Raw genomic sequence first — 11387 nt, 5'->3', positions numbered from 1 at the left:
AAATTTTAATTCCATTTTCTTCCTATGTATGGTCAGTTCCATAAGCAATTAATGCACAAAAGTTGAAGTCCCAGGGCAGTACCCAGAAACAGATCCAGATTGCACAACCCAGTAGGGGTGATACAAGTACCTGAGAGCTCACCCCATCAGCAGGCATGGAAAGAAGTACCCTCCATGTAGTTATCAAACTCTTCTTCAACATGTTAAACATTCAGCCATGTTAAGTCGAGTTACAATATGCAGTGAGCAGCATTCCTCTCTCCCACAAAGGGTTCTAAGTCTTGCCCTTCTCCTGGTGAAAGACAAGACTAATAATGAGTGAGCTTTTCTTCGATGATGATCACTCCAGAAAGTTTTGATTCTTGGGTGGCAATTAACCACAGCTGGGACGTGACATTACACAGATACAATGTACTAACTCCTAGCTGCTGCAATTGTAAATCAGAGTCTCACCCCTGTGTAGGTTGGCTTAGTTTCCATACAACAAGTACCACAGTGCACTTTTTGTTTGTTTATTTGTTTGTTTAAGCAGTTTTTCCCTCTGTGTGTCCTTACTGCTTTACCATAACAGTTGTAAAGGATGTGGCCTCACTGGAAGCTTTAGTGGCAGCAAAATAATGCATCACCTGAGGGAGGGCAGTAGTGCAGAGTACAAAAGTGGCACTATTTGGGGCACGGGAGAGCCCCCCCACCTCCTGTGACTACTTCCCTTCAGGTGGCCATGCTTCCATCCAGCCACTTCCCTTTCCCTGCTCATCAGGCCTCTCAAAGTATAAAAGCCCTAATGAAAATGAAACATGCCTGTCATATATAACGAGGAAAGGCTCAACTGCTGGCAAAAAAATAGTGTGAAATTACAGTATCAGTGTGAGAGGGAGAGATATGAGCCCTCAGTCCCCAGGAGAGAATTTGAAAGTGCATAATTTTCTCCATTCACAAGTGGCATTTAAGGGGCAGCTTTTGGAAGCTGAGAGGAAAACCCAGAAGAAAAAGAGCATTTACAAGGGGAGTGAATATTTCTGTCCTAAATATTTAGGACCTTTTTTGATATTTAGGCTTGGTTTAGCACTGGGAGATGTGCATGCACAGCCCTGATGAACTGGTGTGGTTCCTAATGTGTTTTTCTACCCACAGCTAATGCTTTATCTAACCTTTCTGAAGACTCAAACCCAAATACTTAAAAAAAAGGAAAAAAAAAGTATTTGGCTGTTTTTTCTCTTCATGGAAGAATTTAGCAGTTCTGAGTAAGGAGAAGACTTGCTTGTGTCAGGTCTGGTTGTGGTAGGGGATATGTGTTTCTCACACTCATAAAAATATGATTTATTTTTAAAGAGCACTTTAATATAGCATAACAATATTACCACACATCTTGCTTAAGCAAAGAATTTTTCTAATTTATATTCAGTGCCAGATAGAGTGACTATAAATTGAGTTACTGTACCTTAAATTTCTGGCTTGGCTTTCGTGATAGGAAGTTAATTAGACAAACTCTGACCATGTCTTCTTGATCCAAATCCGCATTACTTGGACATATGAAAATTACCAGCTGCATGAGAGCTCATGTTTCTGGAAGGAACTGTACTTAAAGGATGAATAACAGGTAAAGGAGTGGAGAAAGATGGCCACTGTGGGGCCCAAACCAGTGAAGCAGCAGCATTTAAGCTTTTTTCCAGCTAAACTTTAACACCTCACAGTGCAGCCAGAATATGTTAGACGCATGTCTGAGGCAAGATTGCTGGCTCAGACCACATGTAAAACAAAGCTCTAAACACAGTTTGACTTTTTCAGGTTATTCTTAATTTTGGAGAACAGCAAATTGGAGCCAACTGCACACACTAATCCTGATGGAGCAGACCATACATCTCATAGCCCATGAGGTTACTGACCTCCTTGACTCTGGCAAACTCTGCTGGGCCATAACAGGCCTGGACCTACTAGGATTCAGCAGGCCAGGCAACAGCAGTTTCAAACCTGGGCTTCACCTTTGGCATCAGAAGCAAAACCTTTGATCAGTGTTTTCTGATGCCTCTTTTGCAAGGATCAGAATTTCTGGGAAATTATTCTTGAGAACTACTGTGATCTTTAAAAAAAAAAAATCTGTGGTGTTCCCACTTCCTTGTCAGGAGTTGGGTTACAAACTATGCTCAGATAATATATGGTCCTGTTTTCTGGTATTCCTACCTTCCTACATGTCAGAGCCAAACATTCCAGATATCACTAAGCATCAAACAAGGAGTAGGGCAGTATTAATATCAAATTTAATTTCAGGTCCTTTCTGAAAGATATGAGCAAACTTCAAAAAGTAAGAATAAACACCTAAAGTAACGGTTACATCCCTACAAGCTGTATAATGCTTCCCTTTTCTTAGCTTAGGCTTGGATACAGCACTAAGAAAGGCGCTGGGCTAAGGGATCTTATTGCTACTACTTTGTGTGTGTTATTTGTACTGCTACAGGACACTGGGACCCCAAATGGGGATGAGGGTCCCATTGAACTAGGCACTATAAAAACAAACACCACACAGACAGTTCTCTGCCCCTGGGAGCTAATACTTGGCCATTTCTCTGCAGCATCTGGGAATAGGGCAGGGCACAAGGAAGTGTATTAGGGTATACAGCATATATGCTGCAATGTTATATCATAACATTGCAGCATATATGGACTGCAAATAATCTTATTTCTGTAACCCTTGTCCTTTCTTATCCTACTGCCTCTCTTCTGTTTGTTAGTCTGTCTTACCATCTCAGTTTAAATTTAGTTTGTGAGCTTCTTGGGCAAAACTCTGTGTCTTTTCATTTTTAATGTTTATTGTGGGGTTTTTTCCCTTTTATATGGTTTTGAGACACAAAAATAATATGCATTATTGAAAACACGAAAGAAAACTTCCTTCCCTCCCTAAGAAAATAAATGGATATGATCAATTCAAATGTGCCTCTCAGAAGCGTTATGATTTTATACCTCTATAGAGCCTAATGTAAAGCCTGTGGAACAATGAGTAACACAACTGGTATGGCAATACAAATAAAGAAATCTGGTCTACATGTATATACACACCAAGTACTTCTCCAGATGATATGCAGACAAAGGAGGTATAGCCGCAAAATAATTCCTACTGGTTAAATACAAAAAAAAGCTGCTGCTACACTGCATTGTGATTGATAAATTTGCAGGACCCCATAAAGATAAGGCAATGTGACAGAGTCAAGGGAATACAATCTCAGCATCTCCAGGATCTGGAATGAAATGTGGACATTTTCCCACCTCTGTGGCCATTCCTTCCAGGCCAGCCTCATGCCTGCAGCATCCTCTTCCCTGCCTACAGCCACAGCAGCTTCAGTCTCACTTGTACCAAGGGACTATTTCTTGGGCAAGGGAGGCGTTGGGGCATTGGCAGTTTCTAACATTCCCTAGGGAAGGGACTGCTTGGCAGAAGAGGCTGTAAGGCAATAGCTACAGCAGCGCAGTGGGCCCAACAGCTCTGCCTCTGTCTCTCCAGAATCTTACATAACTTCTGCATGCCCTAGAAGAGGAAAAGAAAGAGGCATTTGTTAAAAGCTTGTTTAAAAGGCTGTGCTGAAGAACTATAAACAATATGGTGTGTTAGTTTACAGGGACGGAGTAAGGAAGAGGGTACAGACAGTTTAATGGTGCTACTCACCCCTGCTTCCCCTCCAGGCCACACGTATCCACTCGACTGCCATCTCTAAATACACCGACTCACCGCTGGCTTGCAAACCTCAAATTTACTCTGTCCAAGGCAGCGGAGAGTGTGATATAGTCTCCAAAGGGCCCAAGGCTTCCCTCAGACTTCACTCTGCTTCTTCTCACAAGCAGCAGGGAAAGGTTTGGAGCTTTGGAGGTGTATTTGCCAGCAGTACAGACCTTGTGAGCGTGGCCTGTCCCAGCCCGAGCCCCGCACGCCATTGGAGCAGGAGATCAAGGGAGCCCCTTCACATTTCCACAGTCAAGGCTGTGAACTATTTGGATTAGATGAGGAATTTCAAGTGGAAACCATCAGAATGTGTGTGAGCGCCTGTGCGAAGCTGAACTATGTTTAAAGAAATCAAATGGCTTCTTAAGAGTACCTCTGCAAGGTCCCATTCTAAAAGGGGGCATAAGTAACTCTCGTTTTTCCTGCCACTGCTAACTTAAATGGGATCATGGGGCGGGGAGGTCCTGAAAGCAGAAAATCAGGAAAAACCCATGACAGCAACTGTATGAATAAATTGGCAAGATACGCTGTAAATAGCTCTGATGCTGAACAAAAATAAAACAAAAAAAAAATCATATTGCAGCCATTTTAAGATTTCTGCTTCCTTCTTCACCCCTGCCACTAAGCAGACTTCTTCAACACCTGACAAGAAGAATTCAGAGGGATGCTTGCCAAGTGTTTTCTGACCCAAATCCTAGAGGTATCCTCCATCTGCAGCAACAGACAGCTTGCTGTGGTCTGTCATTACCTTCTGTTTGGTTTTCAACACCAGCTACCCTAGTTAATGAAAGAAGATGCAACCACCAAAGAAATTGAACAAACTTTAGCAGCATTTCTGGGAAGCTTAGAGGAAGACTTCTCTAATCTTGAATAGACCAGAATGCAAGACAATAATGGCTGAGGCATGCGTATGTAAGTGCATTGCTAATAGCAGTATTAGGAAAACAGGCCACATAATGCTAGGTAAAGAGGATTTAAGGACAAGAAATGAAAGGCAGAGCTAACCATTCAGTTTCTGTCACAACATCTCACCTACTTACTTGGCCTCTATCTGCAGGCAATAAATGTCATAGCTTGAAAGAGCCAGGCTGTCAGAAATATTTTTTTCCTGCAAGACTGAGACCCAGCTACACATCCACAAAGTTCTTCTATGCAAATGTTTGCATGTGGCCGTTCACATCTAAGGTTTGTAGCAATGCATGGTATTTAGCAAAATGCCATTCCCCTAAAAGGCAGCATATTTTTATTCTTATAATTTTGCATGGAAATTAAAATGAACATATTTTAACATGGGAAAAGAAAACACTTTTCCCCCCAGCTAGGCACTGCTGCCTTACTGTACTGTACTGCTGCTGCTGATGGTGGCCTGATATTTTTCTCTGCATATTCAGAAACAATTCAAATGTAACAAACGCCCATTTACCTACCACATAAACACAGAGGTACTTACAATGCTTGTCTTTGATAAACCATTCTCCCCTTTGAGGATCCATTAGACCCAACATGAATGAAGCCTAAAAAGCTACTTAAAGCTTTTGGAGAATTCTCTAGATTTCCAGCTTCACATTTCAGTTACAGTGATGTTTGCATTAAGATGCTTGTCTGAGTTCTGCCCTGCAGGATTCAGAAGAAGAAAAATGTTCCATTTGTATTGAACACAACCGGTAGGTATTTAGCTATTTTTTGTGTATTATGACAGTACCATCTGGCATTCATCTGCTGTATACCTCAGGAGAATGTCCCCTTCCTACTTGCCTGTATGACGCTGGACAAAATGACAGAGTACACCAAAGGTTAATTTCCTGTAATGCGGTCTCTTGGCTTATCTTGAGTAAGACAGTAGCTCCTTTATATTCCTAACTTTGCATTTCACATGTTCTCCTGCCTGCCTGGAAAAACGGGTCATAGGAGATTCTTATGGGTCAGACACCTCCTAATGTGAAGCCAGGGTAATCCTAACAAACTTAGTAACAATAATCTATAAGGCCAGTTGGCACTGCACATGCAGAAGGAAATGTGACATTGAAATGGAAACTTGCCCAGTTAGGTTTGTTCTGTTCCACTGGAAAGCTTTGTACAGTGGAAGCATAAACAAACCACTGCTTTTAGAAGTCATGGTTCACCTGCTGACTCAAACACTCATGTCTGTCAGCCAGCATGAGAGAGGCCAAGGGGACTATCTGTTTGGGCTTCTCTTTTGGTTTAAGCCTAATTTATCTTGTCAGTTCCAAGATCTCCATTCCTTTCTTGAAAGGACTATAAAAGAAGTTTGGCTTAGCTGTGTCCTCCAATTATTTGATTATTTTTAAGCTAACTAACAAGAACTTCTCGTGGACTAGTTCAGATTGCCTAGTTCAGCTCCTGAGTAACTCTTAAAGCTATTTTCATCCTAGCCCCTTCCTCAAACGGCACTTCCTTCATCCCTTTGAGGATATATACTTTAATACTCCCAACCTGCTTCTTGCAAACAGCCTTTTCAAGAGAAACAAGCCAGTCTTGAGCAATTAAGACCTATAGATCTCCCTTCACTTCCTTCAAAGCCATTGTGGAGGTGCAGCTGAAACCCATTAAGTTCAATTGAGCCCAAATGGCCCATAAGTCATATGGAAACTTCCTCTGGGCTTTTAACAAAGAGCCTTGCTTTAAATTCCAAATTACAAACAAATTCAGTGTGTTCAGCTTTCACTTAAAACATAAAAATTAAAGAAAACATACAGAGGAAAAGTTGCATCAAATCACAGAAAGCATTATAAGAAAACACAAGCAGCTCTTCTTGTTCTGAAGTTGCATTCTTCAGTAAGAAATGTCATATTAATTCAAGGCAATATTTTCTTTAGTCTGGACTGCGAGCATGCTTCCTCAGTGTGTGACTAAGAAAAACTGGTGGAATTCTTGACCCTATTCTCTTCTCTGACTTTACCTAACAATGGCTAAAAAATATATATTTTCACATTATTTGATGTGTATATATGGATAATTATACTTTATTGTATATAGCTACCAGACTAATCTCAAGTTCCTCTAAAATAAGTAGATAATAAACATTTATAGACTATATATACTCAACATTAAGTATTGCTTTATTGTGAGTCAGTTTTTTATCAAGTTGACAAATTTATTAATGTGGCTTTATATTAGAACTCTCAATATGTCTAATATTAGGGATCAGTATATGTACTGCAGGATCATAAGTCAGCTAAAGACTGAAAAGATACAGGCAGATACTGAACTTGAAAATTATACAGCAAAATTGTTCCATAATACATCTTTATTCAGACCCCCCCATGGGACTGGCATGCTGTAAAAGCCTTAAAAGAGCCTCTACTTGAGGGTTAATTTCACCCTAAGGGCTCTAGGAATAACTGGAGGCCCAGATCTTTATGGCTTTGTATCAATTAATGTTTTTTACATTCTTTTTAACAAGAACTTGATGAAAAATATCCTGCTCTACCTATTCCATTTGGCACCCAAGTTACAAGTCATTAGAAGCGTCTGAATCAGTTTTAAAAGTGCTACTTTGTAAGTGGCGTGATATTTTCTGAAGGTAAGGGCTCTGAGAATGGAGACACGCACATGCTCCCGAGGCACGTGAAATTGAACCGAAAAGCAGCAGCGGCTTTTGCTTTCAGGGCTAATCAGGACCGTGCCAAGCACTGCTGCAAAATGTAAGGGCTTGGCCGCGGCTTCCCGTACAGATCCAGCGCCTTTGTCACGGTGGGGCAACGCTCCCCACAGCGGGAGCAGGGCTCCACTATCCATCACCCGATGGACTCTGCACCACCGTGGTAGGTGGGTCAGCGCACTGACACACGGACTTTGCCTCCTCCCCATATCCCTGTGGCAAATCCTTTCAGCCGGCTTTGCACAGACGCTCTGGCAAGGGCAGTTAAGACTGTGACAATTAAACAGCGAGCTCTGTTTCTCCCATCCCTTCTCCTGCTCCTCTCCTTCCCCTCTAGCCCCCTCTCCCAAACTCCTCACGCTGCTCCCTCTGTGACAGCCCAGCACCACTTCAACTCACTGAACTCAGCAAGAGCAAACACTCGAGCAGAGCCTCCTTCGACAAGCAAGAGGGATGACAGTGCAAGGAAGGTACGGCTGCGAAGCCAGGAGTGGAGAAAGGAGGAGGAGAACTGAATTGTGGCAACAATCTGCTTCATGGACCCACATCTGAAAGGCATCAAGTCTGTTAAATTAGCAAGAGAAAAGGACAGCTGAAACGTGTCAGCCTGCATCTAAGAAAAAAAATAGAAAATAGGTCAGCATAGTATATTTTTATATACATAATGAACTATGTATAGTGTATTATATATATTTATATATGTAGCAGCTTTACTTACACTCCATTCCTTTCTCAACATCTCCCAGAATTCATTGGTATTTAAATCTCACTCCTGACACAGTGATAACAGAAACTACAGAACTTCTAAGATGGCTACTGAGGTCTGGAAATATTAAACAGACAACCCACTTCACAACAATTAATTAAGTACAACTTATTAGGAAAGTTTTACGGGTGCTAGAAAGTGGGAAGGAGATGAACAACCGAAAACCTAGAAAGGAAAAATTATGCTGAAAAATGATACTTGCTTGAAAGAAGTATATTCTCTGGTTTATGTTTTTTCAATTGTCCCGAACTGCATATTCCACTGGAACACTATAAATCAGAAGAATTGTGGACAGAGCATGTTGAATTTTGAGTAAGAGGGAAAAGGAGAGGGGATTCATTCACTCTCTGCTGATTCCCCACTGTCAAGCAATAGCAAATCAGGACTGCCTGAGAAAATAAGCGTGTTGAAACCTCCTCTTCTGGTGGATAAAAGTTATCTGAGGGCAAATTCGCCCCCATAGCTATAATGGGGTTACCCTAAGCTTCACAACCCTGAAAATGGCAAGAATTAAAGTAATAATAAAATCCCCCGAAAAACAAAAGCCGATATTCAAGCCATGTGGAAGGAAATAGTCCAGTATGATTCAACTGATGTTTGAGGGAAAAGACAGGAAACCTCAGGATGGGTCTGCAGCATTAAACACACCAACAACATCAAATGCAGAGATGCCTGTAGAGCCAACACATCCCCATCTCAAGCCCAGCTCTGACCCAATTTGTCTTGGGCTGGCCCAAATATAGAAAAACACAGGCACCTGCCAGTCACTGTCAGGATACTTTTGTTTACAAGCTAATTCATGAGTGCTTTCCGTAACACTGTTTTTTTTTTTTTGTTTTTGTTTTTGGTTTGTTTTTTTTGGTTTTTTTTTTTTTTTTGTTTTTTGGTTTTTTTTGGGTTTTTTTCTGAACAAAACCCATGACTTCTAATTTAAAAGGGGATTTTAAAATGGTTGTTATTCACAGGGATTTATGGATGTTTCCCAGGGAGTTTCAAAAGCCTGGACTTTCTTCCCACAACTCCTAGGAAATGCAGTTAAAAGTCTCCCATAGGTCGTTAGTTCAGCGTGTTTGGACTGGTAGTGCGGGACAATCACCTGGCAACCTCTCTCCCAAGGAACAATCACCTGGCAGCCTCCATCCCAACACCTGCGTGGGGCAGAACCCTTACAGATGCTATCCAAGGCTGCGCCCAAAACTATTCCCCAATGTGGTTGGAACCAGCATTAACTTGGACAACAGCTACGTGACATTTCCATTTCTGCATGTTGCTAATTTATAGAGAAACAGGATATGACTGGAGGCCAACAGAACAAAGTGGGAAAGAGTGGGGGGATGCTCACTTAGGGAAATGAACTTAGGATATTTCTTAAGCCAAAAGCACTTTGAGGGCACCATTCTTTTTAACCTAAGCATTATTTTGCATTAATCCCGATTTAGCCACTGAGATTTTCAGCTCCAACTGGTTACAGTAAATAATGTCCTGGAAAGCCCTGGGTGAGGCTTTCTTACCCACCCATCTCACACGGGACTCACTTCCAAGAGGTCTTTAAATGTCAGCCCTTGAGTGATGGGTTTCATACACCAGAGCCTGTTGCCTTGCATAATTTGAAGGGAGACCTTACGTGTTTTACTTTCCAGCTCTTCTATTCACCCTGAACACTGCCTTCAGTGATAAAGTTAAAAAAACCCCACCCTTGCTTGTTATCCTGACAATATTTAATTCTGACAGCACATTCAGTATGCTTCATGAAATATGCAACCCTGTGACTAATGAGGTATTTGCACGTAAGAGCCATATACAGTAAATTGCAGGGCAATAAAAGTAAAGGAAAACCATGATCTGATCAGCCAGCTGTTAAAATGATGCAAAGTCTGCCTTATTAAATACGTTATGCTATACCCAGATGCTGACTAGAACTCAGCCATGGCTCCCTCAGTAACGCTTCACCTTAAAAAAACTATAGGTCTCCATTTCTATTACCACACATTAGCTTTCTGCTTTTCAAATACTGATGGAAGTTCACCTCTCTGCTGTCTCCCTCCTTTCAACTCATCATGTAAGGAAGCACTATTTTGATTTTATGCGTGAGATGGAGTCTGCTCCAGTGCTAAGCATCCTATCAGCATATGACCAACTAGCAAAGCTGACATTTTTGCCATGATTATCCACGAAAAGTGTTTCCTACCTCTGATTTACAAGAGCCCTATTCATGAGAAATGATTAATAGCTCACTAGTGCTGCCAAAAAGCACATAAATCTAGACATCCTCTATGCTCCTGACATGCCACTCATCTTGTAGATATGTTCAGATCTCTCTCTTCCTCTCTCCCGCTTATCTATATCTGATCCCCAATGGGCACATGCTCATGCTGATTAGGCAATACAGTTGCTGACTGGGACAATTTTAGGCTTATATTACTGATGGCACCCAATTAGAGGCTACAGAAAGTAGTGTCCTTCCTGGCTTGTACTAGACAACCATGATTAAGTGTTAAATGCCTTCTAAATTAACAGGCAGTATCACCCATGTGTCTGTTACAACTTATCAGGGTAAGAAACCAGCTCCACTGCCAAGTTTTCTCTGTTCCCAGTTAAGTCTCCCAGGCTGTAGAGTAACAGAACTGAGAAGAAGGCAAGCATCACCTGACTCAGCTGATGTTTAACTTACTCAACAAGGTTTCACACTCTTGGCATTAAACACGCCTCCAAGCGCCCCACTCAGATGTGATAGATGTAAACAAGCACTGTCTGAACCAGGGCCCACGGTATCATTCTCCATCCCCTCACTACCCCATCCCCTGGCCTAATAAAAGCTATTTCACAGTTCTTGAGCATCCTTCTTCTGAAGATCCTAGAGTGTTTTGCAATTACTAAAAAACGTGCCTACCCATTTTATTCCATAATTTCAGCAGGGCTCCTAGCACAACAAGACACACACACGCACATAACACACACAAAAAGCAGCTCATTGTGCCTAGTGTGTGAAGAGACTATCAAGGTTGCAGTGCTTTCGCTACGTGTATCCACTATGATACAAGCCTTTAATTGTTCAATCATGTTCGGCTTTACAAATAATACAGAGTACAACATGCCTTTTCCTCACTGACTTTGGTGAAGGCAGGTTACAGCTTGCTGCTGGGTTTTATTTCCTTATTCACAATGTTCACTGTGGTTGCAATCCAGTGAATTTTTTATTTAAGATGTTAGCATCACACCTCAGAACCATGCAGAGCTCCCACTGACATCTCTGGAAACCCCAGCTATTATCCCAGCTCTACTACTAC

At 41.7% G+C, this 11387-nt stretch overlaps 1 long non-coding RNA gene across 2 annotated transcripts; it reads right to left on the bottom strand.

Annotated features, from left to right (window-relative positions):
• Positions 1 to 5007: 5007 nt before the first annotated feature.
• Positions 5008 to 6297, bottom strand: LOC137479249 (uncharacterized). 2 transcript variants are annotated; one of them, XR_011002090.1, is made up of 3 exons: positions 6167 to 6271; positions 5440 to 5601; positions 5008 to 5326 (listed from the first exon to the last, which is right to left on the bottom strand). It is a non-coding gene; the product is annotated as an uncharacterized lncRNA (long non-coding RNA). The 2 variants fall into 2 exon arrangements; XR_011002087.1 differs by having other exon boundaries at positions 5440 to 6297.
• Positions 6298 to 11387: the final 5090 nt, after the last annotated feature.

This window comes from Anomalospiza imberbis, chromosome 1, assembly GCF_031753505.1.
Source record: "Anomalospiza imberbis isolate Cuckoo-Finch-1a 21T00152 chromosome 1, ASM3175350v1, whole genome shotgun sequence".
NCBI classification, from domain to species: domain Eukaryota; kingdom Metazoa; phylum Chordata; class Aves; order Passeriformes; family Viduidae; genus Anomalospiza; species Anomalospiza imberbis.
The sequence above is the reverse complement of the archived record's forward strand: the minus strand, read 5'-3'. Positions and strand labels throughout refer to the sequence as shown.